Consider the following 24,063-nt stretch of genomic DNA (forward strand, 5'->3'; position numbering starts at 1 on the left):
AAGTTCCTGGCTATGTTTTCACCTTTCTGATTTTTAATATCATTTAGATATCTAGTCCCTAGATACTTCTGCTGTTTCCTGACTTCCATTCCCTCTTAGCCTTCATTCTTTCTCTGCCCAAAGTGGACATTTTGGTTGATAACATGTATAACTGTCTCATGGTCTAGCTGCATGCTGCACCCTCACCACCAAACCCTAATCCTAGATCAGTACACCAATTCACCCTTTCCATCCCTATGCCCAGAGAGCAGGAGCTGCTGGAGAAGCACAGGGAATGTGTAGATTGGTTCCATTGCATGATCTCCAACCTCTTCAGGATGCTTAATGTTCATGTACTGCAGATAATCAAATGATATGCCCAGGAATGGTGGGAAAGTAGAAAGTTGTTCTTTACATAAGAACGGCCATTGTTTGGAGTAGAAAGGTGGCCACTCTTTAGGCCACAGTATATAACCTCAACTGTGACCTGGCATGAAAAGGCAAGTTGGACACCCTGCACTAGCAATCTGAACTATAAGAATGGAAAAAATTTATCAGTTGGCACTTTGACTGAAAGAGAAGCAGACATGTAGAGAGTAGTAGACTTACAGTAATGGTAGAGGAGAGCCTCTACCTTACCCACCTCTTTCTTCTTAAATGTGTATGATTATTTGGACAATAGGTTCAAGGGAATAGACAAACCTGTGCAACTCCTCTCTCTTATGGGATATCAGATGCATGGGCCTGGCCAGGGCAGATTTAGGTCTTGTGAGACTTGAAGTTCGTACAGTTTTGAGATGTCCTCTTAAAAAAGAATACAAATTTAACACAGGCACAAAGGCAATCAAATGCATTTAAAAATTACTGCTACTTTGTATTGAGCTACATAATAGTGTAATCAAATTACTCTTATATGGAAATCATTGACTTACCAATGAATAAACATAGGAGTTTTGCCACCAAAACATTGTTTTCTTCAGGACATTTAACTGGGTCAGTGGCAGTTTTGCAACGCTTTTTGTCTGGAGGTCAGCAAGATGGTGGAAAAGGAAGTCATGGGTTTCATTCCCCTCCACAGGAAAATCAACTAGAACTATCCATAGACAAAAACACCTTGGTGAAAACCCGAAAACATGGGAATAAACCTGAACCACTTGTGTGTTCCATGGAATTGAATAAAAATCTACATTGAAAAGGCAGGGGAATCAGTTTCACTTTGACTATGTTACCCCTCTGCCTTCCATAAGTTGGCGCAATGCCACACAGGGTACTCCCCAGGGCTCATGGTTTCTATAGTGAGAAAAGAGAACCAGGGAAGTGGACAGCCAGCTTCCCTAGCATTCTGAGATGCTTCCCAGGAAGCCCACTCTGTCCTTACCTCATGGGGACTCAGGAACATAGGGGGAAACAGTGCAGTTAGGCCACCTTGGGTCAGGCAGAAACAAAGCAAGGAGGTGGGGCCCACAGAGGTCAGCACACAGAGTTTTGTGAATGTACCTGTCTTGCTGGATAGAAGGCCTAGCCAGATGACTCACCTGAATTGAGGGCAAAGGGAGCAGCTGAGGCTTCTAGATAACCTGAAAGGAAACTGTCTGCTCGGGGTCATTACCAGCTGGCTCATCCAAAATCATAGGCTAGACTGACTAGCAAAGGTCTATCCCTGCCAAAGAACTCCTGTAAAAGCCAGGAAAGTTGGCTTTCTCTGTAAAGGCATAAACACCAATACAAAGACATAAGGATTACAAAGATTTAAGAAATCATGATACATCCAAAACAAAGAAAAAAGCAGTGAGAAAGCTCCAGCAATGGACCCTAGAGAAAGGTAGATCTATGAAATGACAGAAAAAATGGAGAATAATCTACTTTTAAAAGTTCAGTAAACTTCAAGAAAATACAGATAAAAAATTAAATGAAATTAGGAAAATACACAAACAATACCAGAAATTTGACAAATAGAGACAATATACAAAGAAGCAAATAGAAATCCTAGAGATGAAGATTACAATGACTGCACTGAAAAATGTAATAGGAAGCTTCAACAGCTGGCTCATCAAGTTGAAGAATCAGTGAACTCAGAGACAGAACATTTTAACTACTTAATCAGAGAAGCAAAAAGAAACAAAAATGAAAAAGATAAAGAAAGCCTATGGAAATTATGTGACACCATCAAGAGACCTAACCTATGCATAATAGGCATTCAAGAAACAGAAGAAAGAGAAAAAGGTCCAAGAAGAGTTTTTATTATTTATTTATTTAGAGGCAGAGTTTTGCTCTTGTTGCCCAGGCTGGAGTGCAGTGGCACGATCTTGGCTCACTGCAACCTCTGCTTCCTGGGTTCAAGCGATTCTCCTGCTTCAGCCTCCCTAGTGGCTAGGATTACAGGCACCCACCACCATGCCCAGCTAATTTTTCTATTTTTAGTGGAGAAGCGGTTTCACCATGTTGGCCAGGCTGGTCTCAAACTCCTGACCTCAGGTGATCCACCCGCCTTGGCCTCTCAAAGTGCTGGGATTACAGGTGTGAGCCACCGTGCCTGGCAGGAAGAGTATTTTTTGAAAAATAATGAATGAAAACTTTCCTAATCTGAGGAAAGAAGGTAACAACCAGGTACAGGAAACACAGAAGTCCCAATTAAATTCAACCCAAAGAGGAGTTTACCAAGATATATAATAACCAAACTGTCAAAAATTAAAGACAGAGTTCTGAGAGCAGAAAGAGATAAGAAATATATCATATACCATGAAGTCCTAATATGACTATAGATGGACGTCTCAGCAGAAGTCTTGCAGGCCAGGAGACAGTAGGATAACATATTCAAAGTGTTGAAGAAAAAAAAGACTGCCAACCAGGAATACTTTATTCATTACTTTCTGCCACCATCTTCGTTCCATGTTCCCCCCGACAAAATGCCCAATAAAGACACAGAAGTCGTCTCTGCTACGGAGCATGACTAGCCAGAGCCACGGGCTGAGACAGGGTCTGTAACAGAATCTAACAGTGATGAATCAGTACCAGAGCTTGAGGAACAAAATTCCACACAGGCAACAACCACACAACAAGCCCAGTTGTCAGTAGCAGCTGAAATTGATGAAGAACCAGTCAATAAAGCAAAACAGAGTTGGAGTGGAAAGAAGGCACAGAAGCTTATGTCCAAACTGGGTTTTAAGCAGGTTACAGGGGTTACTAGAGACACTATTTGGAAATCTAAGAATACTCTGTCATCACAAAACTAAATGTCTGTAAGATCCCAGCTTCAAATATCAACATGGTTTTTAAGGGAAGCTGAGATTGAGGATTTATCTCAGCAAGCACAGCTAGCAGCTACTGGGAAATTCAAACTTCAAGGCAAAGCTCTCTCAAACATTCAAGGAAACATATAGCCTCTTCTAACTTTACAAGAGGAGAGTAAAGAGGAAGTTGATGAAATAGGTGAGGAAGTTGATGAAACAGGTGTGAAAATTAAGCATACAGAATTGGTCATGTTGCAAGCAAATGTATTAAGAACAATGGCAGTTCAAGCCCTGAAGAACAAAGTAATGATATGGATAATGTGATTATGGAATTAGCAATGTAACCATCTGAAAACAAGAACTTTTTTTTTTTTGGTGTTTCAAAAGAGTAACTGCAGCTTGACTTGAAATTTATACTCTTTCTATCTTTAATAAAGTTATAGTTTCTTGTTAGATAAAAAGGAATATTATATCCAGCAAAACTGTCGTTCAGAAGTGAAGAAGAAATTAAAGTTTTCCCAGACAAACAAAAGCTAAAGAAGTTTATCACCACTAGACTTACCTTTATAGGAATTGCTAAAGGGAGTTCTTTAAATGGAAACAAAAGGCTGCTAAATAATAATGTTAAACATATGAAAGCACAAAACCTAATGGTGTAGGTAATACAGAGCAATAATCAGAATACTCTAGTACTGTAATAGTGATATATAATTATATTCCTAGTATGAGGGTTAAAGGGCAAAATTGTTAATAACAACTACAGCTAAAATAAATTATCAAGGGATACGTATCACAAAATGATGTAAATTCAGACATCAAAAACATAAAATGTGGGAGGGGAGTAAGAGTTTAGAGTTGTATGCAATAAAAGTTAAGCTGTTATCAGCTTGAAATAGACTGTTATAATATATTCTGTGTAAACTTCATGATAACCAAAAAGCAAAAGCAAATAAGAGATGGAAAAAACAAAATTTAAAAAGATTCAGAACATACCACTACAGAAAACCATCAAATCACAAAGGAAGACATCAAGAGAGGAAGAAAGAAACAAAGTATCTATAAAACAACCAGAAAACGATGAACAAAATAGTAATTGTAAGTTCTTACCTAGCATTAATTACCTTGAATGTACCTGTATTAAATTCTCCAATTCAAAGACATAGAGTGAATGAATGGATAAAGAACAAGAGACAACTATATGCTACCTACAAGAGATTCACTTCATTTTTAAGGACACACATAGACTGAAAGAGGAGGGATGCAAAAAGATATTTCACAGAAAATGGAAACCAAAAGAGAGCAGAGGTAGTGATACTTGCTTGTGTCAGACAAAATAGATTTTAAGTAGAAAATTATACAGAGAGACAAAGAATGACATTCTATAATGAAAAGGAAGTCACTTCATCAAGAGGATATAAAAATTATAAACACATACACACCCCACAGTGGAGCACCTAAATATATAAAGCAAATATTAAAGAATCTGAAGGGAGAGAAGAGAGTGCCGTTCAATAACAGTAGGGGACTTCAATACAGTGCTTTCAATATAGAACAGATCAAGTAGAAAGAAAGTTATTGAGGAACCATTGGACTTGAAGAACTCTTTAGACCAAATGGACCTAACAGACATATGCAGAACATTCCAGCCAACAGCAACAGAATATGTATTCATTTTAAGAACACAGAGAACATTCTCTAGGGAAGATCATTTGTTAGGCCACAAGACAAATCTTAGCAAATTTAAGAAGATTGAAATAATATCAAATATTCTTTCAACCATAATGGTATGAAACTAAAAATTAATAACAGGAGGAATTTCAGAAAATTCACAAATAAATGTCAAAAATGATACAACTTAGCAATCAAGGTCAATATAGAAATTAGGAAATTAAAAAATATCTTGAGAGAAATGAAAGTGGAAACATAGCATACCAAAACTTGTGTAATGCAGCAAAAGCAGTTGTAAAAGGAAAGTTTGTAGCAATAAATGCCTACATCAAAAGAGAAGACAGACTGCAAATAAACAATCTAATATCACATCTAAAGGAAACACAAAAAGAAGAACAAACTAAGCCCAATGCTAGCAGAAGTAAAGAGTAAAGATCAGGACAAATAAATTAAATAGAGACTAGAAAAACAATATGGAAGATTGATGAAACTAAGAGTTGGTTTTTTAAAAAGATGAACAAAATTGACAAACCTTTAGCTAGACTAACCAAGAAAAAAGAAAAGAGACTAAAATAAAATCAGAAATGAAAGTGGAAACATTACAACTGACACTACAAAAATACAAAGAAAAATAAGAGACTATTATGAAAAATTATAGGACGAGCAATGGAGAAACTTAGAGGAAATGGATAAATTCCTAAACATATACAACCTGCTAAGACTGAATCACAAGAAGTAGAAAATCTGAACAGACTGATAATGGAGTGAGGAGACTGAATCAGCAATAAAAAGTCTCCCATTGCTATCGTTTGAATACGGTTTGTTTATTCTCACCAAAACTCATGCTGAAATTTGATCCCTAATATGGTGGTGTCGGGATGTGGGGCTCAATGGCAGGTGCTGGGGTTAATGGAGGCAGATCCCTCATGAATGGCTTGGTGCCATTCTCCTAGTAGTGAGTAAGTTCTTGCTTTTGAAAGACTAGGCTAATTCCCACAAGAATGGATTCGTTCCTATGAGAGGAGGCTATTGTAAAGCCAGAATGCCCCTCAAGTTCCCGGCTCTGTGCCCATGTCTGCTTTTTCTTTGATCTTCTCTGCCATGTTGTGATGCAGCATGAAAGTCCTCTCTAGAGGCCAGGGCCATGCATGCCCTTAAACTTCTCAGCCTGCAGAAGTGTGAGCTAAATAACCTCTTTTGTATATAAATTACCCAGTCTCAGGTATTCTTTTATAGCAACACAAAATGGACTAAGACACCCATCAAAGAAAAATCCAGAACCTGATGTCTTCATGACTGAATTCTACCAAATGTTTAAATAAAAACTAATGGTAATTATCTACAGACTTCCAAAAAAAAAAAAAAATTGAAGAGGAGAGAATACTTCCAAATTCTTTTTGCAAGGCCAGCAATAACCTGACACCAAAGCCCCACAATAAAATCACAAAATAAGAAAACTACAGACCAATATCTTTGATGAATATAGATGCAGAAACCCTCAGCAAAATGCTAGCAAACTCAACAATGCATTAGAAGGATCAATCACCATCAAGTGGGATTTATTCCTGGGATACACAAGGATGGTTCAACATTCACAGATCAATAAATGAGAGACACCATATTAACATAATCAAGGAAAAAGCATGATTATTTCATGAAATGCAAAAAAACACATTTGACAAAATTCAACATCTTTTCATGATAAAACCACTTAACAAATTAGGTATAGATAAAATGTACTTCAATACAATAAAAGCCATATACAACAAGCTCACAGCTAACATTATACACAATGGTGAAAAATTAGAAGCCTTCCTCTAAGATGCTGAACAAGGCAAGAATGTTCATTCATGCCACCTCTGTTTAACTTATATTGAAAGTCCTTGCCAGAGCACTCAGTCAAGAGAAAGAAATAAAAAGCATCCAAACAGGAAAGAAGAAGTGAAATTGTCACTGTTGGCTGACAACATGATCTTATATATAGAAAATCCTATAGATTCCACCAAAAATCTGTTAGAACTGATATACAAATTCAGTGAAGTTGCAGAATATAAAATTAACACACAAAAATCAGTGGCATTTCTCTACATTCACAACAAACTTTCTGAAAAAGAAATCAAGAGAACAATCCCATTTATAATAGTTGTAAAAAATGAAACACTCAGAAATAAATTTAACCAAGAAAGTGAAAGAACTGTACACAAAAAACTCTAAAATATCAAGGAAAGAGGCCAGGTGCGGTGGCTCACGCCTGTCATCCTAGCACTTTGGGAGGCCAAGGTGAGAGGATCACCTGAGGTCAAGAGTTTGAGACCAGCCTGGCCAACATGGTGAAACCCCGTCACTACTAAAAATACAAAAAATTAGCCAGGCATGCTGGCGGGCGCCTGTAATCCCAGCTACTTGGGAGGCTGAGGCAGGAGAATCGCTTGAATCCCGGAGGTGGAAGTTGCAGTGAGCCACTCCAGCCTGGGCAACAGAGTGAGACTGCGTCTCAAAAAGAAGGAAGAAATTTTGTCAACATGGATGTAATTGGAAAAAATCATGTGAAGTGAAATAAACCAAACACAGAAAAACAAATAACACAAGACAAATAATACATGTTCTCACTTGATTTTGGTATCAAAAACAATTGAATTCATGGGAACTGAGAGTAGAATGGTGGTTACCAGAGGCTGAAGTTTGGGGGAATGGGGAGATGATAATCAAAACCTCAGTTACATAGTAGGAATAAGTTGGATTGTTTTGAGATGTACTGCACAACATGGTAAATACAGCTAGTAATTGAGTACTGTACATTTTAACATCACTTAAGACAATAAATGTCAAATGCTCTCATCACAAACATTTCAAATATTTGAGGTGATGGATAAGTTTATTAGCTTCATTTAACCATTCCATTGTATTAAAAAAATCCTAGCATAACTTTATATTCCATAAATATATACAACTATAATTTGTCTATATGTATATAATTAAAAAAATTTTATCTGGAACCACCAGACTTAATCAGGTCAAGATGTGCTAGCTGCACACTAAGATTTGATTTGATACATTGGGATGTATAAAACATATGACCTCTCACATAGATATAAATCCCACTGCTAGTAGAAGTGCTATAGGTGTATACTCTAAAAATGTAGAAATTCAATTTGACACAATTTCCATAAAATATATGGAGCATTTAATCATATGTGCTCCACTATCAAGCATATTTCTGACAGCAGGGAATGTTCATTTTGACAAGATGGTGATGAGAAACAAATCTTTTTCTTACAATTATACATATCTCATGATATGAAAAACATTCTACAGAGTAGCTTCTGGCTTCATAAATTTCAAACCTTGCTTCTTTAACTCTGCTTATGGTACTGAGTGCTATAGGATGCATTCTTATCACTTTACAATGTTTCCCCTACCATAAAACCCCCGTGTTGTGTGTTGGCATGGTGCATGAAAGGAGACAGGTAGTGTAACTATAGACCAAGGGACTTCAAGTCATAGAAACTTTTTTTTTTTGAGACAGTCTTGCTCCATTGCCCAGGCTGGAATGCAGTGGCACAATCTCAGCTCACTGCAACCTTCCACCTCCGGGGTTCAAGCGATTCTCCTGCCTTAGCCTCCCCAGTAGCTGGGATTACAGGTGCCTGCCACCATGCCTGGCTAATTTTAGTAGAGACTGGGTTTCACCATGTTGGCCAGGCTGGTCACAAACTCCTGGCCTCAAGGGATCCACCTGCCTCGGACTCCCAAAGTGCTGGGATTATAGGCATGAGCCACCAAGCCCAGCCTAAGTCATTTAAACTTAATCCCATTTAACCCAAACTAATTATATCCCAAATTCCACTTTAGCTGAATCCCCCCAGTACCATGACCATTTCAAAGACATGAAGGTATGAGTGATAGATGGTAACTCTAAGTGGAATGAGACACCAGTCTAAACAGATTAAACATTTTACTTTTATATATGAGCATGTGAACACATGGGAAGGGCCTGTCCAGGGAGGGGTCCTAAAGCTTAACCTTCATTAGCTTTGTAGTAAACTCATCTCTCCATTTTGGCTTGAAAAGCTTGCCTAGCATGTAATCTGGAGTTTCCTAATAGGGAAGATTCGCTATTCCCTTATACTGATTGAAGAATAGGCATCATTCTTATGCTCTCTGAAGATCACAAAGGTGTAATAGTCAGGATCCAAATAGGTAATATTACATTGTCTTTTGTATCAGATGTGATATTAATATTTCTTGAAAGCAAAAGGAAAGCATGAGTTAGCTATAACCTGCTACCTAAATTAAGCAGTAAAAATAATTCCATAAGAGAGTAACTCACTCCCAGAAGAAATAAATGTCATTTAAATAATATGAATGAGGAGTACCTGTGTGTCAGGCACAACCACCCTGGATGTTTGCAGCTCAGGGGCTGTATCCTGACCTCAAGCCTCTTGCTGAGAAGTAATTCCGGGTCATGTGGGATAAGAAATATGTTGCAGTCTATGAATCATCTACCCAGTACATCAACTCACGTGAGATGATAAAATCGTTCCCTTAGAGTAGGATTTAGCAAACATTGTCTATAAAGAACCAAATATAGTAAATATTTCAAATATTTAAAGAGGCTAAAATTAGAATTGCATATCATTTTCATATGTCACAAAATATTTTTATTTTGATGTTTTTGACTATTAAAAAATGTAAACAATTTTTTAGTTTGAAGGCTGTACAAAAACAGATGGCATGTCAGATTTTTCCCTGGACTGTTGTTTACTGACCTTTGTTCTAAAATACACAGAGAAAGGATTTGGGATTAAAGCTGATGGTAGGTTTAGAAGGACACCACTTTTCTGTTGTCCATTTCTATGCAGAAGATATTTCTCAAATTATAAATAATCCTCTATATCAGCTGTTTGGTAGGTGCCATGCTGGAGATCTAAAATGAATGATGTGGATCTCCTCCCTCAAAGTGCTCAGATGCAACACAATCACCTTCCTAACCCATGACTTTTGATTGGCTGTTGGTAATTTGGCTTGTTGTGGCTATTGGTTTGAATTAATAGTGTATCTTATAGAGACACGGTACCAATGCAGCACCATGGGCACAACCCAATTTGGCACGAGATCCCTGGCAGCCAAGTGGGCAGCACCTTGATTACCAGGATGAACTGGCCACCCTGTCTGCATCTGGTGTCCTCTTCCTGCCACTGTGCTCCTTATGGGTCCCTCTTACTAGAATGAGTTTTGAAGTTCAAGAAGCTTTTGCACAGAAAGGATTGGTTCCAGTTACTTGCATTTTCAAGAAACATCAATTTAGGAATAATTAAAAACATCATTTACATAATGAAAAACATGTTACATAATTAAAAACATCATTTTCATTAACTTAAGTTCAGCATATAAATCTTAATTCCATTTATAAATCTATATCTAAAATAAGAATTTTACCTTTCCTTGCTCTTTGATTAATGTTTGATTACTTTAAGTAACACAGGATAAACATCCTTAAATAATCAGCCTGTAGTTTATCAAATTCCCTTAAGCATTTTATATTACACTTGTAAATTTATTCAATGACTTTTACTTCAAATGCCTGACCAGGCAAGCCTACCACCCAAACAATAAAACCTTTAATGTATTTAAACAATGTAAATTAAATGTATAAATATAGAAACCCAAGAGTTCTTTTAAGCATTCCAACTTTCAACTTAAAAATCATAAGTTTAGGTTGGGCACGGTGGCTCACGCCTGTAATCCCAGCACTTTAGGAGGCGGAAGCAGGCGGATCACCTGAGGTCGGAGTTCGAGACCAGCCTGGCCAAACCCCATCTCTACTAAAAATACAAAAAAATTAGCTGGGCATGGTCTTGGGTGCCTGTAATCCCAGCTGCTCAGGAGGCTGAGGCAAGAGAATTGCCTGAACCTGGGAGTTGGAGGTTGCAGTGAGCCGAGATTGTGCCACTGCACTCCAGCCTGGGTGACAGTGGGATTCCGTGTCAAAAAAAAAAAAAAAAAAAAAAAAAAAAAAATTGTAAGTTTATAGTCACATATTTTAAAGTGAAATCCCCCAACTAATCCATCAGATTATCATGTCAAATTCTCTTAAACATTATAAGCATAATAAATACCAAATACATAGATTGTTCCAGTGATTATAAAACCTACACTTAAACTTAATCCCCCAAATACAAATAATATGGGTCAAATTTCCTTCACTAAGTTTTAAACATTCTAGGGTAGAAAGACTTTTAAGTCAGGGGTCAGCAAACTGACCTGCCATATCTGGCCTGCTGCCTGTTTTTCTATGACCCCAAGCTAAGAATGGTTTCTGCAGTTTTAAATAGTTAAGAAAGAAAAGTGAAAGAAGATGATTTCAACACCCATAAAGTTTTATAGGAACATAGCTATGCTCATTCATTTCCATATTGCCTATGGCTGCTTTGGGGCTACAACATCAGAGTTGAGTGGTTAACACAGAGACGCATATGGCCCTCAAACCAAAAATATTTACTCTCTGTATCTTTACAGAAAGTTTGTTAATCCTCTTTTTTTATTTAGAAGAAACCTAAATAAAGGATCATTGCAACAGAAACTTTTGCCTGAAAGGAATTGAGACTAAAGGCAGAGAGTGTCTTTCAGAAGCTTGTTTATTGTCCACCCTCCTCCTCTTACCCAGAGAACTAACAACAGAGGTTGAGGACAGGAAAGAGGGAAGAAAAACTCTCTTTTGGTATAAAAACAGAGATCCCCTCCCCCCATATGGCCACCTACCTTCCGCCTCCTCCAGTGCAAGTGATACGTTTCTGAGCAGTTTAGAGCCTACTGGCAGCTGTTAGGCTGTGGGGGTGCTTCTCATAGCATGCTTAGGAGGAAGTGGTACGAAACGGTGGTTTCCCTAATCTTTCTACCAACACAAGTTGTGATAGCATCATTTAGGTGAGAAGAAAGTTCTGACCCTTCGGTTGCCATTAGCTTTGCCTTTCAGTAACCTCATGAAAAGACTATTATTCAGGGTCCAGTTTTCCTATTTTAGTAGTTTTAATGTCTTTAAAGTAAGAAAAAAATAATCAAAACTGGGTTGTATTTTAGTCTCTTGTTTTGGGGGTTTGGCAAGAGTATGTTTACCTAAGTTGATAATAAAGTCAGAGATGGGGGCTTGAAGATTTAATTGGAAACAGTTCTTGAAATTGAGTGAGTGTACGTACATGTGTGTGTGAGCGTCTATTGACTGTTGTGTCCTCCAAGCATGAATTAATTAGCACCTTGTGGTCACCATACCAGCCTGGAATATTCAAGGTAAGTTCAGCTGCAATGGATTTAGCAGGAATCAGGCTCCGGCCATGCTAAGTTGCAGCACCCCCAAAGTTAAAAAATACCAAATGCATGACAGTGCTCCAATGATTGGTTAATAGGGTGGTAGTCATTAGTCCATCAAGACGTCTTATTTAAGGGGAACGTGTTGGCGGTCTTAGTTTTACGGCCCTGAAGTAAGAACCAGATGCCAGGTATAGTTTCAGCATAGTCACACCCAAGTGTGATGGGCCCAGAGCGAGCAGGGTAGCACTCCCGAGTGGGATGATGATTTCTCGGAGGTTGGTAGATTAAGAGACCAAAAACTGGTAGGAGATATCCATGTTGATGAGGGATGTCTTGACTGAAATGTGCTATGTCTGATGAATGAGTATGTGTACTATGTCATATGAAGGATTTACAGAACTGATCAATATCCATGTGGGGTAGGTTTTATTGTACGGTTAATGACAGTGGATGTGCGACAGTTGATTAAGGGATTATTGGTACATGCTTATATGCATGTGGACTGGATTTTTAATGTATTATTTTACATGAATGTACTAGGTACTGTTAAACATTTATAGTACTATATATTATTCATGGGGGACTATCAGTAATGCACGAAGTACATAAAAGCACTATTATAATAGTGCTAGTTGATTAATACTGACATAGTAAAGTATATGCTAAGAAAGAATTCGGGGAATTGTGTAATTAGAATTTCAGCTTTGGGTGTTGACAGTGAAGCAGGATGCTTTTTCCCTGAGTTGTCCTGGGGAAGAATCCTCCATTTCTGGTTTACAAGACCAGAGTATTGAATTATACTACAAGGGCATCTTCATTAAAGTAGTTTATTTTCAATTAGGCCAGTGAGTGGCATAAGGGTAAGGATGATAGAGAAGTACACAACAGATGCTGTCCATCCGATGGTGATAAAAGGGTATTGGACTGGCGGCCCCCCAATTCATGTGAGTGTAAAGAGGTCAGCTACTAAGATTCAGAATAGGCCTTGACTCAATGGTTGGAACATTATGCTTTGTTGTTTGGACATGTGAAGTACAGGAATAACTGCCAGAATGAGAATGGAGAACACAAGGGCCAGTATGTCTCCTAGTTCATTAGGGAAGGATCATAAGATTGCATAGGCAAACAAAAAGTACCACTCTGGTTTAATGTGAAGTGGGGTGTTAAGAGGGTTGGCTAAAGTGTAGTTATCTGGGCCATTCAGGAGGTCAGGTGAAAATAGTGCTAGAGTTATTAGAAAGAGAAGGAGAAAAATTAAACCTAAAATATCTTTAGTTGTGTAGTAGGAGTGGAAAGTTATTTTGTCAGGGTCTGATGAAACCCCTTAAGGGTTATTAGATTCTGTTTCATGTAGAAATAAAAGGTGAACAGCTGCTAGAGCTGTAATTATGAAGGGTAAGATGAAGTGGAAGGCGTAAAACCATGTAAGGGTGGCTTTGTCAACTAAGAACCTACCTCAGATTCATCGCACAAGGTCAGTTCCAATATACGGGATGGCTGATAGATTTGTAATTATTGTAGTGCCTAAGAATGATATCTGGCCTCATGGGAGCATGTAGCCTATGAACGCTGTAGCCACAGTTGTGAGTAGGAGGATAATACCGATATTTCAGGTTTCTAGAAATGCAAATGATCCATAGTATAAGCCCCAGCCGACGACTAAGACTAAGAAGAGGCCGATGAATACAATTGAAGCGCCGTTAGCATGAAAATAGTGGACTATTCATCCATAGTTTACATCTCGGCAGATGTGAGTGACTGAAAAGAAGGCAGTTGAGGTGTCTGATGTGTAATGTATGGCTATAAATAGTCCTGTAATGATCTGGAGGCTTAGGCAGGCACTAAGAAGTGAGCTGAAGTTTCATCATGTAGAAATTTTAGATGGTGTGGGAAGATCGATGAATGATTAATAATTTTTATTAGCAGGTGTGTTTTGCAGGGATTGGTCATTAGCATTCTTATAGTTGAAATACAATGAAGATTTTTCATGTCATTAGTCATGATAATAGTCCATGTGGGAATAATGGCATATACTGAATTTTTATTAAGTGTCCTTTTGGTTATAGGGTTTGTAGGTTTCTCTCCAAAACCTTCTCTCATTTATGGAGGTCTAGGGCTAATTATCAGTGGTGCTGTGGGTTGTGGTATTGTGTTGAATTTTGGTGGGGCTTCTGTGGGGTTGATAGTCTTTTTTATTTATTTGGGTGGCATGATGGTTGTTTTTGGTTATACTACGGCGATGGCTACTGAGTAGTATCCTGAAACATGAGGATCAAGTATTGATATCTGAGGGGTTTATTAGGATTGTTAATGGAGTTGATGCTGGTTTGGTGAATAGTTGAGCACGATGAAGTGGGGATCACGATTGATTTCAATAGTGTAGAGAGTTGGATGATTTTTTAGGGTGAGGGGGCTGGGTAGTTGCGTGAAGATTCTGTGGGTGCAGCTGCCTTGTGCAGCTATAGGTGTTGGTTAGTGGTAGTTGCTGGTTGATCATTATTTGTTAGTATTTATGTAGTGATTGAAATTACTCAGGGTAATAGATAATTAGGATTAGGGTCAGAAGGGATGAAATAAAAAAGGAGACAAAGTAGAGTTTAACTAGGCCTTTCTGAGTAGATACCATAATGGAGGGTGAAATTTGGGTTTGTGTGATGGTCTTTGGTATAGATTTTTCTAGTCAAATTGGGTCTAGCAGAAGTGAGGCCAGATTTTGGCTTGTGAATAGGCCTAAGTGGGGGATTGTACAGTGAATTGTGGCTGAATAAAATCCTAGTATGTTGGAGAAGTTGAATGTCTATAGGGGGCATTTTAGTTTAAGATTATTAGTTATAAAATTAAGTTCCACTGCTAGCGAGAAACCTAAGATGGTCACACCGAGGACTGTGAATTTCAGGTGGAGTGGCATGATTGTTTGCGGGGATGAAACAGGAATGTTACCACTGGTGATGAGGAATCTGGTGAAGATGCTACTGATTGTTAGGTGCTTGATTGAGTTAATTACGAAGAGGTTATTTTCGTTAATAGTTATTAGAGTCGTGAAGCGAGGTTGTCCTATTAGTGCACGAAGAAAATAATATGGGTACTATAGACAGCTGTCAAGGCGGTGGCAACAGGGTAATAAAAAGGGCTCATGACTAGGAGTGGTGGCTTATGCCTGTAATCCCAGCACTTTGGGAGGCCAAAGCAGGAGGATCATGAGGTCAGGAGATCAAGATCATCCTGGCCAACATGGTGAAACCCAGTCTCTACTAAAAATACAAAAAAATTAGCTGGGCATGGTGGCATGTGCCTATAATCCCAGCTACTTGGGAGGCTGAGGCAGGAGAATTGCTTGAACCAGGGAGTCAGAGGTTGCAGTGAGCTGAGATTGCATCACAGCACTCTAGCCCAGGAGACAGTGCAAGACTCAGTCTCAAAACAAAAAAACAAAAACCAAAAGGGTTCAGGCATTGGTGTGTGACATGTTTGCAGTTCAATGAGGAGGTCTTTAGAGTAGAAGCCTGTGAGGAGAGGTATACTTGTAAGTGAGAATCTGCCGATAATAAGGGAGGAGGAAGTGGGGGCAAAATCTTGACTAGCCCTCCTATTTTTCGGATGTCTTGTTCATCATTGAGGCTGTGGATGATGGACCCTGAACATATAAATAATATAGCTTTAAAAAAGGCGTGGGTGCAGATGTGAAGGAATGCTAGGTGTGGCTGACTAATGCCAATCGTGACTATTATAAGGCCTAGTTGACTTGAGGTGGAGAATGCTACGATTTTTTTGATATCATTTTGTGTTAGACACAGATTGCTGGGAATAAGGTAGTAACAGCCCCCAGACATAATATAAGGGTTTGGATTGATAAATTATTTTCTATTAAAGGGTAGAAGCGGATAAGCAGGAAAACTCCTCCTCCGACTATAGTGCTGGAGTGGAGTAGGGCTGAGACTGGGGTTGGACCTTCTATGGCGATGGAAATCAGGGATGCAGGCTGAATGGAGCTGACTTTCCTGCTGCTGCTAAGAGAAGGCTAATCAATGGAAGGGAGTTAGAGGTAGGATCTGGAATAAACATTTGCTGAAATTCTCATGTGTTAGAGGATGGGAGGAACCATGCCATAGCTAAGATAAAGCCAATATCACCAATGCGGTTATACAGGACTTCCTGGAGGGCTGCTGTTTTAGCATCTGCTCAGCCGTACCATCAGCCAGTTAGCAAGAAGGATATGATACCCATGCCTTCTCATCTGATAAAGAGCTGAAAGAGGTTGTTGGCAGTAACTGGAATATTGTGATAAGGAAAATAAGTAAACATCTGAAAAATTGATTCATGTTAGGGTCTGAGTTTATATATCATGTTGAGAATTCTATGATAGATCAGGTGATGAATAGTGCTCCTGGGATAGATACTGTAGAGTAGTAGTCTAGTTTGAAGCTTAGTGAGAGTTTGAGGGTCTGGATCATCATTCAATGTCAGTTTGAGATAATGACTTCTTGGTCTGTGCATATAAACGTTGTTGCAGGGATAAGGCTAATGATGAAGGCACATGTGATGGATGTTTTTCCTTAATTTGGGTATGAACCTCTTGCAGGTGTTGGTTAAGGTAGTAGTAATTGGTAGGATTAAGGGGACTAGGGCTGTTGTAGCAGTGGAGAAATACATGCTTGTTACTTTTATTTGGCGTTGCACCAGTGTTTTTGATTCCTAAGACCAATGGACGACTCTCATCCTTCAGAAGTTGAGAAAGCCATGTTGTTAGACATGGGGACATGAGTTAGCAGTTCTTGCATACTTTCTCAGTGGATAAGAAGTGGCAGACTTTTATTGTTAGATCCACAATCTAATGTTTTGCTTAAACTACAGCTACAGCATGCAAACCCCAAAATAATTTTAGGGTCTAAGGATAGTAGGAAGATAGGTGCTAGATGTATAAGCATTAATGTGTTTTTCTTGTGTAAAGGAAGGTTTGATACGTTGATATGATATGTAAGTGTCCCTCATTGTGTTGTGATTAGCATATACAGGGAGTAAAGGGCTGTAATTAGTATATTAAGTCCTATAAGCATAATAGTGATATTTGATCAGGAGAATGAGGCCACAGTCATAAAGAGTTCCCCTACTAGATTAATGGTAGGGGTAAGGCAGAGTTAGTCAGATTTGCTAGAAGTCATCATGAGGCTATTAGTGGGAGTAGTGTTTGAAGGCCTGGGTAAGTAATATGGTTCAGCTATGGGCTTGCTTGTAGTTTGAGTTTGCTAGGCAGAATAGTAGGGATGAAGTGAGTCTGTGAGCAATTATAGGGGTGACCACACCTGTACAACTCCAAGGGGTCTGGATGAGAATAGCCATAACAACAAGTGCTATGTGGCTTACGGAGGAGTAGGCAGTAAGTGATTTTAAATTGGTTTGTCATAGACAAATAGAACTTGTCATGATTATTCCTCATAGGGATAGCATGAGGAAAGGGTAGGCTATATGTTCTGCTAGTGGGTTGAGGATGAGAGTAAGTTGTATTATTCCGTAACTGCCTAGCTTTAGGAGTCCTGCTGCAAGTACTGTTGAGCCACCAATAGGGGCTTCTATGTGGGCTTTGGGGAGTCATAGGTGAAGTCCATACAGAGGTATTTTTACTATAAAAGCCATGATGCATGCTAGTCATAGAAGATTGTTGGATCAGGAGGTTAACAGCTCTTGGGTAGTAAGTATTACTACTAGTATGTTTAGTGAACCTGAAGTATTTTGAGTATAAACAAGTGCTACGAGTGGAGGTAGGGATCCTACTAGTGTGTAAAATATGAAGTATGAGCCTGCATTAAGGCGTTCTGTTTGATTACCTCAGTGGGTAATGATAATGAGGGTAGGAACTAGCATGGCTTCAAAGAGGATATAGAATATAATTAGCTCTGTGGCTGTAAATATTATGATTTAAAAAGTCTGTAGGGAGATCAGCATAGAAATATAGAGCTTTTTTCATGGAAGTGACTCATTAGACAGGTGATATTGGCTTACTAGAAGTATAAGAGGTAGCAGTCAGGTTGTTAAGATTAGAAGGGGTGATGTCAGTGGGTCAGGAAAGATTAATGAGAAGTTGAATGAGTTATTGAGTTGGTTAAAAAATAGTGGGCTGATGAGCAGGCTGTGGGTAACCATGTTGATTCAGATTATAGAATTTTTAGAGAACCATGTTATTGGTAATAGTACTATTGTTGGAATAATAATTTTTAGCACTGAAGTAAATTTAGATTTTGTATGTAATCTAGGCCATATGTACTGGAGATTGAAACTAGTAAGGCAAGGGCCACTGTGGCTTTGCAGGCAACAAATACTAGGAGGATAATTGGTATTATGTTTGCTAGAGCGAAATGTATATTTAAACTTATGAGTATTTATGATAAATATTGATAGTTTATGCCTTCTAGGCATAATAGGGATGATATTAGGTGGGAATGATAGACTAATACTCCTAGCAATGATATGGTAAATGCTAATATGTTAATATAAATAGAGGGCATTTGGTAATTATGGTCTACCATAATCTAATGAGTCAAAATCATTTATTTTGACTTAAACTATTTACCAATTCGACCGAGTGTAATCCTTTTTGGGCTCATTCATAAACCAAGCCTAGGATTAAAATGGTAACTACTATAAAGGCTGTACTGATTATTAGTGTCAGGTTGGTTGGTTGAAGGGTTCATGGCAGGGGCAGTAGTTGAGCGATCTCTAAGACGAAGAGGAGGAATGTGATGGCTAGTAGGAAGAATTTTATGGAAAAGGGGAGGCGAGCAGAGGCTATTGGGTCAAATTCACATTCAAAGGAGCTGGATTTTTCTACATAGATATTAAGCTGTGGGAGCCAAACTGCGATTATTAGTAAGACAGCCAGTAAGGCATTGGTTACTAGGGCTAGCGTCAGGTTGACTGCTCTCTTTCAGGTATTATTGAAACTAATTGATTGGAAGTCAATGGTACTGTTTATACTAAAAGAGTAAGACCCTCATTAATAGATAGAGATGCATAAGAATAGTCATACCACATCTACAAAATGTCAATACCAGGTGGCGTCTTCAAAGCCAAAGTGGTGGTCGGATGTAAAGTAGAATTTTAATCGGCGGAGGAGGCAGATGGTGAGAAATGTTGATCCAACAGTAACGTGAAGTCCTTGAAAGCCTGTGGCTATAAAGAATGTGGAGGCGTACATTCCATCAGAGATAGTAAAGGAGGCCTCAAAATATTCTGAGGCTTGTAGAAGGGTAAATACCTAAGGTAATTGTGATGGACAGTGCTTGAAGTATTTCCTTTCGACTACCTTCTATTAGGCTGTAGTGAGCCCAAGTAATTGACACACTTGATGTAATACAGATGTACTCAGGAGGGGGACTTCTAAGGGGCTGAGGGGAAAAATGCCTGTTGGGGGTCAGTATCCTCCTAATTCTGGAGTCGGGGCTAGACTGGAGTAGTAGAATGCCCAGAAGAAACCAGCAAAATAGAATACCTCTGAGATAATAAATAGAATTATTCTGTATCAGAGGAATAATTGACAATTGATGTGAGGTGGCCTTGAAATGTACTTTCTCAGGTAATGTCACGTCATCATTGGCATATGGTTAGTTTATTGGTCAATAGGCCTAGGGTTAAGAGGGTAATAAAGTGAAATCACAGGCCAGAAGTTATGAGAGCTGAGAGAGTTCCTGTTAGTGGTCAGGGCTGGGTTTAACTATGTGGTAGGTGTGTGTTTGGTGTTGTGTAGGTAAAGGCTTACTAGTCATGTAAAGACATAGGCCTGAATAAGGGCTACGGCAAATTCGAGGATGGTTTGTAGGATTAGAATGATGAGAGCGACTGAAGCTGTGGGAAGACTGAGTTGATAGTACTAGTGTGGCTCCTCCAATTAAACGCATTAGTAGGCATCCAGCTGTAATGTTGGCTGTTAATCGCACAGCTAGTGCCATTGGTTGAATGAATAGGCTAATAGTTTCAATGATCACTAGCATAGGGAGAAGTGGTATAGGTGTGCCTTGTGGTAAAAAGTGAGCTAAGGAAGCTTTCATCTTAAAGCGGAAGCCTGTAATTACTGCGCCAGCTCATAGGGAGATTGCTATTCCTAGATTTATTGATAACTGGGTAGTTGGTGTAATGAATGGGGTAGAAGCCTGAGGAGACTGGTTGAAGCAATGAAGAGAATTAGGGAGATCAGTATAAGGGATCAAGTTTGCCGTTTAACATTATGGATTATTATTATTTGTTTTAGCACAAGTTGAATTAGTCATTGTTGAATGGAAGTCAGTCGGTTACTGATTAGATAACTGGAGGTTGGAAATAGTATGGTGGGAAATAAAATGATTAATACTACTGTGGGTAGGACTAGAATTGTTGGGGTAATAAAAGAAGTGAATAGATTTTTGTTCATTTTAATTCTCAAGGGGTTTTATGTTTTTGTGTTTTGATTATTTTTGGGTTATTTTGGGTCTCTTGCAATAGAGAAGGAAGGAGGCAAACTTATTAGAATAGGAGAGGGCAAAATTTGTACAGAGAGGGAAAATTCACCTGAGGGCTAAAATAAATGTAATCCCTAATTACTATGCTGAAAGCATGGCAGAAATTCTATAGCTCTTCCATGGCTTATATAAACTACACTTTAAAAATAGCTATATCTGTTTTAAAAAGAGAAATGCTCAATGAAAGGGCAACTCTAAATGCCTTGTAATAGTAAACTCTTCTAAAACAAAATGAGAGCACTTTGCTGAGTCAGAATGTGGTGTTTCTTACATTTTGCTTTCATTTGGGCCCAGCCCCAAAGTGTGATTTGTTTATCAAGATCACGAGTGATGGAGACTAGAAGCCAGGTTTATATTAAAGATTGATGTGGGGCCAGGGATGGTGGCTAATGCATGTAATCCCAGCACTCACTTGAGCCCAGGGATTTAAGACCAGCCAGGCCAATATGGTGAAACCCTGTTTCTATTAGAAATACAAAAATAAGCTGGGCATGGTGGTGCACACCTGTAATACCAGAGACTCAAGAGGCTGAGGTAGGAAGATCACCAGAGCCCAGGAGGCAGAGGTTGCAGTGAGCCAAGATTGTGCCATTGCACTCCAGCATGAGTGACAGAGCAAGACTCTGTCTTAAAAAAAAGAAAATTGATGTTGAGATGCCATAAAGAAAAGAAAGAAAACCTTCAGGTGGTAGCTAAGAATGTGGTAGTTTTATAATATTAGGCTATTTCAAGATTTCTGTAAATCAGTTTATTTCTTAAAAAGGATTTGATCAAAACTACCTTGATAAAGAGTTCCTCTTCAAAAGAACTTTGTGCAAATGAAGAAATACACTGGCTAATGAACAATATACTTTGTGGAAGAATCTTCAAAAGTTTATTGGCTATGGGATGGAGAAGGAAATATAGACAGACATTTAATATCAGAGCAAAATCTTTGTTTACAGGAAATCAGATTTTATGAACCTCTGAAAGCAGCTGGCTAGATGATCAGGGTTGCTCTTTACTGGGGGACAGGTAAGACCATTTCTAAACCTCAAATATATCAAATTTTGTGAGCTCCTTCAGAAGTTATAGGGGCCTTATCATCATTTTTATGTGGTGTACGGTAAGGAGATACTGATATAGAATTGTCAAGTTTTATAAACATCCTTGCTATAAATAATCATGTTGAATCAAGTTTACATCTGAAGGTATTATTATAAAGTGAAAAACTATGTAACCACACCTAGGTCAAGAAGCAAAACATCACTAGAAAGCTTCCTTATGCCCTTCTCCCTAGGCATCCTCTCCTTGTCATCCCTAAAGAAGATCATTCTCCTGATTTTTATAGCAATTGCTTTTCTGTGTGTATATTCTGTGTAGTGTTGATTGCTAAGTGTTTCTAAATGTTATCACCTACCCTTTGATGCTTTTTCTCAACATTCTTTAATTTTTGGGAATTGATCTTTTATGTTCTGTTTTTTTTCTCCATTGGTTTGGAAGTTATAGCTTCTCCTGAGGAACACCTTTTAACATTTCCTTTAGTGAGTGTCTGTTATTGATAAACTCTCCCAGTTTTGTCTAAACATATCTTTATTTCACAGTCTTCTTGAAAGATATTGTTTACTGGGTATATATACTTAAAAGTTAGCATTTATTGTTGTACCTATTCCTATTATTTTGCAATTAAAACTACCATTCCACAGACTTCTGCGTCCATTGCTTCTGCTGAGAAATTAGCTGTTAATCTGTTTGTTTTAGTGAATGAAAACAGATTACATTCCCCATTTCATTCCTATTGTTCCCTTCCATCTTTAAACATTTTCTGTCATTGCCTCTCTGTAGTTTCACTATATTTGGGTATTAACTTACTTTTTTACCCTACTTTGAAATTTTAGGTTGCAGACATGAAACCTAATTATCTCGTAATGTAGGCTGTATTTCACAAAATCAAGGGTATCCTCTTATATAACCATAGCACAATCACAAAAATCAGAATAAAGGCTATTCAATAGTACAATCTAAATCTATAGACCATATTCAGATTTTGCAAGTTATACCACTAATGTTCTTTTTCTGGTACAGGATTCAACTCAGAATCACAGTTTTATTCAGTGGACATCTGTCTTTGGTATCCTTTAATTTAGAACAGTGCCTTGGTCTTTGTGTTTCATGACCTTGACATTGTGGAAGAATACAGGTCAAATATTTTTAAAAATTTGGGTTTATCTGATATTTTCCTCATGATTAGATGCTGATTAAGCATTTTTGGCAGGAATATTACAAAGTGATATGTCCTTCTCAGTGCATCATTTCAGGAGGCACATGATATTGACTTATCCTATTATTGGTGATGTTAACCTTGATCACTTGGTTTACGTGGTATTGCCTTTGTAATCAATAAATATATTGTGGTAGCATAATTTGTGACTATGCATTACTTCTTCACATACTTTTTCTCTTTTTTCCTTCCCTTCTGAAACTCCAATTATGTCTTTTTATTGTATCCTCTGTGTTCTTTTTTTTTTTTTTTTGAGACAGAATCTGTCACCCAGACTGGAGTGTAGTGGCGCAATCTTGGCTCACTGCAACCTCCACCTCCCAGGTTCAAGCAATTCTCCTGCCTCAGCCTCCTGAGTAGCTGGGACTACAAGCACACACCACCAAACCCAGCTCATTTTTGTATTTTTAGAGATGGGGTTTCACCATGTTGACCAGGAGAGTCTTGATCTCTTGACCTCGTGATCTACCCGCCTTGGCCTCCCAAAGTGCTCGGATTACAGGTATGAGCCTGAGTATAATCAACTATTGTTTCAATGGCAGCTGTCTCCTGATCTGTTGGCCTCACCATACCTGAAAAATAATAAAACCTATTTTTTTTTTTTTTTTTTTGAGACGGAGTCTCGCTCTGTCGCCCAGGCTGGAGTGCAGTGGCCGGATCTCAGCTCACTGCAAGCTCCGCCTCCCAGGTTCACGCCATTCTCCCACCTCAGCCTCCCGAGTAGCTGGGACTACAGGCGCCCGCCACCTCGCCCGGCTAGTTTTTTTGTATTTTTTAGTGGAGACGGGGTTTCACCGTGTTAGCCAGGATGGTCTCGATCTCCTGACCTCGTGATCCACCCGTCTCAGCCTCCCAAAGTGCTGGGATTACAGGCTTGAGCCACCGCGCCCGGCAAAAAAACCTATTAAAAGAAGTATGAGCCCATGCTGATTTGGTAAGAATTTGAAAGCTCTAAAACTATCCCATTTGAAGTAAAGAGTGTTTAAAGGTTTATGTTATTTTATTTTATAGCATTTACCAATAGATGCCATCGCCATGAGGAACAAACGGCAATCTGAAGAATGCCATGATGATACTTTGGAGGTTCTCACAGTGGAGAAATGCTCAGCTAGAGGGAAGTGCCTCTGCAAAA

At 38.6% G+C, this 24,063-nt stretch overlaps 1 protein-coding gene and 1 pseudogene across 1 annotated transcript in view; one reads left to right on the forward strand and one right to left on the reverse strand.

Moving 5' to 3' along the window:
• The window catches only part of CPA6 (carboxypeptidase A6), a 309,118-nt gene that overhangs the window by 141,085 nt on the left and 143,970 nt on the right, over positions 1–24,063 (reverse strand). The gene's annotated exons all lie outside the window — the stretch shown is intronic.
• On the forward strand, positions 2,886–3,553 carry LOC112630311 (annotated as a pseudogene).

This window comes from Theropithecus gelada, chromosome 8 (genome assembly GCF_003255815.1).
Source record: "Theropithecus gelada isolate Dixy chromosome 8, Tgel_1.0, whole genome shotgun sequence".
Classification (NCBI taxonomy): Eukaryota; Metazoa; Chordata; class Mammalia; order Primates; family Cercopithecidae; genus Theropithecus; species Theropithecus gelada.